We start from the raw sequence: 7,265 nt of genomic DNA, 5'->3' as shown, positions 1-7,265 counted from the left end.
AATGATAAGAATTGATTTTTATTTTCTAAACTTTTGTCGTTCTTATTTAATAATTTTTAAAAAATCGATTTTTAATAACTGATCACCTAAATTGGATGATTTTGAAAGTCGACTTTGCGCTCAAAATCAGTAATTATACATCATACAAACGTTTTACATGTAGCAAATGAATCCTAAAAAATTTCTCCACACTACTACACTCTCAGTTCAACTAACAAACATTGCTGGTCACTCCCTTTAAAGGAAAGAAAGAAGCTGACAATTACTCCAATTCCTATTTGTTGATTGTAAACATCACCCTGTGTATAAAAGAAAAGAAAGATAAGGTTATTTTAGCCAAAAGATAAGTTTAATTACAATTCCAGTTACGCTCGTTTGGATTTATTTTTAATTATACTTTATTTGAACGTAAACACTTGGAAGTTTTTATCCAAATCAGGAACAGGTCCGGTTTCGGTGTATATAAACTATGCAGGAGTGGATGTAGTAAATGTCCTACTCCAATAAATCCATTCTGACCCGTTTCAATCCAGGTACAACTCAATCCCTCTTGTTGGTCTACGAGGCATAAGAACTAATCAGTTCAATAACAATTTGTCAGTTTTCCCCCCTAGATTATCATGAAACTGATCTGCGCTGGATTACCTAAAACCGGAACTAAGATCCTGGCTAAAGCTTTAAGAATACTAGGATACACTGTATATGATGTGAAAGAGCAACTTGAGGTTTGTACAACAAATACTTTATAGTTTGTAGTGTTTTTAAGTTTACTTTCATTACATTATACGATTTTTCTCGAATCAAAGGTATTTGGATAAATTCATCAGCAGTAGAAAAAGCAAATTTTGTAATTTTCTAAACTTACATAGAGATCATTGAAATTACAGGGGCAGTCCCTTTCATTTAAAAAGGCAATATAACTATTTTCCAATTGTTTAGTTTATTGAGGAATACCTGGAGTTTATTCACGGAGAGAGAGATTCAAGCTTCCTGGAAGATATAAAGTAATAAATCGATTCATAATGGTACCTTATTTATTTTAGTGTTTTTGTAGGTATGGGCATTGGGGACAGTGGTCATTTCAAGCTAAAGTAACTTAATGGGCATTTGGCAAAGATAATTAATTAATTAACTCATGTTCAAAAAGAAAAGTGAACAATAGATTATGACGAAGTTTGTAAATTGAATAATTTAATTTAGCACAATTTTGAAAATATCATGGATAGAACTGTTGAAAATTCAGCATGCTGTTCTTAAATACGAATTACTTGGTAGTAAAAATCTGGCTTTTTCGATCATCTGTCTACATATAGTTCAGTGCATAGAGTAATAAAACGAAGAGGTGAAGCTTAGCTCAGATGTACACAACCGACCTGTCTATTAATTAATTAATAGACAGGTCGGTTGTGCACATCACGATATGTTTACGTATCTAACGTTGTACACTTGTATATAGAGCTTCACCTCTTCGTTTTATTACTCTATGGTTCAGTGTGTAGAAATGTTTCTTTACAATGAAGACATAATCATTATAGTTCCGTCCCTCTATTATAGTTCCGTCCCTCTATTATAGTTCCGTCCCTCTATTATAGTTCCGTCCCTCTATTTCTGTTGCAAAAAACGTGCTGGGTCAACCGCATACTATTATTATTATTATTATTATTATTTATTTTCGTTATAATTATTATTAGTACTATTATTATTATTGTTGTTATTATTGTTAACAATTACATTTACATTTACGTTTAAATTTACATTTACATTCACATTTACATTTACATTTACATTTACATTTACACTTACAGATTAGAAATATAAAAGTAAATATTATGCACAAGGATATACCCCTTACACAGAGGATTTACAATTTATACATTTTATACATTAACATATTGGTAAAAGAAAATATTTTACAAAGGGATATAAACTGAGGATTTTCAATTTACATTTACATTTACATGTAAGTAATGTAAAGTAAATATTATATGTGCAGGAATATAAATTTTACACAGAAGATTTACAATTTACAAGTAAATAATAAAAAGTAAATATAATACACTAATATATATTTGAATATATGAATAAATATACATATAAGAATTTACAATTTACATGTAAATTTACTAATTCTACAGAGCTGAAAACTTTAGAATGTGATATCCTTAATCCCGATCTGTTAATTAATCTGGAGATTAAATTCATGAGGAAAACAATCAATATTTAATCTGGAGATTAAGAAAAAGAGTGGATCAATCATTAATCCCGATATCCACCATTTTAAAGTTCCCCGCTCAGGTCTCATACCTGTTCTATAATGGTCTCTTGCAATTTTGTCAATTAGTTTTCTTGGCGAAGTTTGAAAAAAATAACTTTTTGTTTTGTTGGATATCTACAGCAACTGTCCAGAACTTTTATGAAATCACTAAGCAATTGATTGATTTTTCTCTTTAAAAAATTTGTATTTTTAAAATTTAGGTTGAGTCATATCATTAGAAAATTTGTTGAACTTCATAACCGTGTTTGGTCAGTTATATTTACTATTCAGTGGGAAATTTATTTTAAAATGGTGTAGAAAGAAGAGCGTCAAAAACGATCATTTTTCAAAACGATCGTTTTAAAAACGACCATTTTCTAAAAAAAGAACTTTATAAAAAACGATCGTTTTTAAAGACGATCGTTTCGTTTTTGATCTTTCGTCGCCCTTTTTAACTCTGATTTTGAATTCTTCCTATATCTTTGCAACCTAATGTCGTGTAGATTTTAAAAGCTGTTGCTGTAGGATGTTGTTGAATAGTTGCTGTTGTAGGATGATGTAATATAGTTGTTGTTGTAAGTTTATGTTATAAAATTTCTATTGTCGGGATGTTTCTTTTATAGTTGCTGTTGTAGGATGTTGTATTTCCTATTGTAGTATGTTGTTATATAGTTGCTGTTGTAAGATGCTGTTGAAGGAAGTTATTATAAAAACTACTGTTGTAGTATGTTGTTATATTGTTGATGTTCTATGATGCTGTTATATACTTGCTGTTGAAGGAAGTTGATATTACAGCTGCTGTTGTATGATGTTGTTTTATATTTGCTGTTGAATGAAGTTGTTATTAAAGCTACTGTTGTAGTATATTGTTATATAGTTGTTGTTGTATGATGCTGTTCTATATTTGCTCTTTTATGGTGTTGTCATTCAATTTGATGTTAAAGCTACTGTTGTAGGATGAATGTTGTTATTAAAGCTGTTGTGTAGGATGAATGTTGTTGGAACAACAACATTTTCTCCAAACAGTGAGGAAATCACCAAAGCAAGATACATGGCTGTGAGCTGAACAAAAGGAATGATTACTCGAAAGAGGGAAATAAGGCAATTTGGCAAGGAAAACACTCTCTTCTACCGGACACACATAGATGAGAACAACATCTTGAAAAGTATATTTCAGTAACGAGGTTTCCTACAAAATACAAATTGTTATTGGCGTACTAAATGATTCACTGAAATTATGTTTAAATGGGTTCTTTTAATGCACTTAAAGTTTTATTAGCTCCATGAGGTTATTGTTTACGTTTATGCAAAATCCTTGGCAAGGTTTGGTTTGGTGATTGGACGGAGTATATTCAACGGAGGTACAGTTTGTCGGAGACGACCTTTACAACAGGGGAAATTTGAGGGATATGGTTCACAATGGCTCATAACGCAGCAGTGAAACAGGTTTGAGTAATAAACATAGTAAATTTAGCCCGCATAATGAATAATTTATTATTTATTCTAACCAATGTACATTTAGCCTGTTATTGGCTTGTAAATATAAATTATCGGATGTATACCATCAAGTAACCGCTTTAATAATTGAATGTTTAATTCAGTTCTAAATTGTCCATATGTCAATGCAGATTAGAAGAAAGTTCTAAATACTTGGTCTCTGACCTGACACATTAGTGTTAGGTTTGGTAATAAAATTATTTTTTTTACTGTGTATTGTGTACATAACTAAGGTTGGCGGGGAAACCCATTCACACACTTTTATTAAAATGAAAAATAGTCAAGGGCCACACCAACATTGATTCTTCTTGTTCAGATTGCTCCTACCTCGCAGCTATTAGTTCTAAATGTATCAGAAGGCTGGGAACCCTTGTGTTCCTTCCTTGGGAAAGATGTTCCAGATGTTCCATTTCCAAGGGAGAATGTTGGGAACATTAAGGTTAAGTACGACATTAATCTCAATAGAAAGAAGAGGCTGATAAGTTTGGTGCATGCTATTTCGTTATGCCTTCTATAATCTTTATGTATAATCATGTATAACTAAACAGATTGCCCTATATATAGGGAAAGGGTGTCACATGAACAATTTTGAGGAACAAGACGACTTGAAGATCGACTTTGAAATAATTGTTGCGGTATTTATTCCTCAATATAATCTTAAAAGTTTAATTATTAGGGTAATAATCACGAAAAACCTGGCATTTCCATATTAACGGAGATGTGTCTCTCTTCAAATATGAAGAATTTTGTTCAGGTTTTAATGGATCTATATTTGACGGCGATTCTTAATATGTCTGGCAATATTGACAGCAAAAATAGCAAGACTACGTTTGGGAAATGCTGCAGGACATGTAGGAGATTTTTGTAATTATTGTTTTAAGAGTCATACGTGTTAAAGTTAGTTGAAGAGTGAATGCTGCAAATTATTTTAAAGATATAAGACGACCTTCACGTAGTCTTACTATACTAAGTTTCGGGTAAAGCTACATCGTCTACATGCAACATCCCCCTACTGAACTTCTAAGTTACTAACTTTTCGACCTGCTGCAATATAGGACCTACGCCAGCTGTTTATTTTTGCATTATTTGAGGGTTAGGTTAGGTAAAAAGACAAAATCTGGGCCGAGCGCTTTAGGCTATGGCCAGCTATTGGGGGTGGAGCACCACAACTAGAATAGGCTAGGGGGCCGGGCATTGCGGCCACAAGTCCATCTATCAGCCGTAAAACAATGTGCTTGTGGGTCGGATGTGTAGTTTAGTGGCTTTGGCGTAGGTCAGAAGTGGAGTTTAGCGGATTTGCGTAGGTCGAAAGATACACGATCAAGAATTTCTTGGGATACCCTGTAGTTACTTCAGATGAAGTTCGATGCCGAACTTTAAATGAACAACAGTTTAAAGTCTGGATTACAGTAAACCGCTATAAACATTATTATTATGTGTCCGAGATTAACTTACAAGAACCAAAATTCTTTAGTCGAAAATATCCACTTCTTTCTTAACCTTTCTTATCCCATGTCATTATTAAGGCGGATTTCTGACAATCAATATCCTCAGAATTTTTAAACCCCGCAAATGAAGTGATCAATTTTTTCTACAACCTTTAAGAATATTGAACGATGAATATGAATCTGAACCTTCAATCAGTTGATTCACCATTCCTAGAAAACTGAAAACTGCAGATCGACTAAAAACAACACACAAATCAAAAAATAATTCACTGCTCTTTAAAAAAAAATTAAATTTTTTGAATTAAAAACAAATTGAAAAGAAAGCTTAAAAGGGGTCAAATGCAAAATACTGGTCGAATTTTGATTGAGAGCTTGCACATCTTGGTTTGCAGTGCATCTTATAGTTACTTGAAATTACGCCTACACTTTACAGTCCCTTTAAGATTAAGAAAAGGATATGTAACAGAGTTATCCTTGAATATATAATTTTTTATCATTTAATAGGGAGCAGCTATTACCGTTGTTGAGGAAATGTCTCATTGGCCTTTATATCAGAGAGAAGTGAAGAGAAGTTTGAGAAATATAGGTTAGATTTTCTGAATTATCAAAGATTGGCATGTCTGATCAGGCGCGTAGTGAGGGGGCCTGTACCCCTGTGCCCCCCTAAACATGCACCTTCCTAGGCCCCCCTCAGAGCCAGAGGCAGGCTCTAATTTATTAAATAGTAAACTTACATTTATATTCAGATTTTTTACTTTTCTTTGACTAATAGTCGATTAATATATGATTTTAAACTTTATTTTTTTCTTAATACCGGTTTTTTAGGGGGGGTGCACATCAACCGCTAGGGGGTTGCACAAAAAAATGTTCGCCAAAAGTGCACCCCCCTAGGCCTTTGTGTCTGATAAGGGAGGGAACCCCCCCCGGACGCCATGAGCCTCTGCTATGCAGACACAAGCCTCCAAGATTTGCTAGACAGACCTAGCCTCCACTATGCAGACCAAGCCTCAGCTATGCAGACTGTGCCTCCGCTATGCAGTGAACGAGCCTCCACCATGAACAGCTTTTTTTAAATTTTGGCATTTATGTGTTATGAAATATTTTTTCTATTTTTTTTTGACGTAGTGGGATAAGAATTTTACTAAAGATTAGATTTATTTGTTGATTGTCATGATTAGAAACGTACATATATGGACTCATAAAGTGGTTTATAAGATTTATGCTAAAACTTTAAACATTTCTTACGCAGAAAGGAAGATATTTGGAGAAATATTTCTGGAGTAAATTTAGTTTGTTTTGTTGTAATGTTGATTCAAACAATACCTTTTTTTTGAAAAATGTTAAGATTTTAATAAATTATACAAATTTTCTAGATTTAGCTTGAACTACAAAAAAGGTATTGCTTAAATCAAAGATTATAAAAGATGAAATGAAGTTCAATTCACATTTATTTCTCTAAATATTTTTCTTTTCCGGTAAAAAATGTTTAAAGTTTTATATGCCACTTTATTAGTCAAAGTTAGGCACTATTTATGATAATTGATAAATAATTTTCATCTTTGACAAACCTCTCATATCACTATGTCAAAAGAAAATGATTAACATTTTACATTACACATAAAAACCAAGATTTAAAAACATCTGTTCTGTATGGTGGAGGCTCGTTTACTGCATAGCGGAGGCTTGGTCTGCATAGTGGAGGCTCGAAGTGCCTAGCAAATATGGGAGGCTCATGTTTGCATAGCAGAGGCTCATAGCGTCCAGGGGTTTCCTCCCTCGTCTGATTAACACAAGAAACCTCTATCTGAATAAGATTGAAGACAATATCCCAAAGTTGTTCTATCTAAAAAAGTCTGGAATTATTTAAATTTGCAGTTAAATTTATTGACACGTCACTTTTATAAGCTTACAAATCGAAATTGAAATTTTCAGATAGTAAAGTAAGGATAACTCATTTTTCATTTTATCTTGCAACGGTTTCAATTGGGCACCAATGTAAATTGGGCACTAATGTATATTGGGCACTAATGTAAATTGGGCACTAATGTATATTGGGCACTAATGTA

The sequence above is a fragment of the Eurytemora carolleeae genome, unplaced genomic scaffold (assembly GCF_000591075.1).
Source record: "Eurytemora carolleeae unplaced genomic scaffold, Eaff_2.0 scaffold1323, whole genome shotgun sequence".
Lineage (NCBI taxonomy): Eukaryota > Metazoa > Arthropoda > Copepoda > Calanoida > Temoridae > Eurytemora > Eurytemora carolleeae.
The sequence above is the reverse complement of the archived record's forward strand: the minus strand, read 5'-3'. Positions refer to the sequence as shown.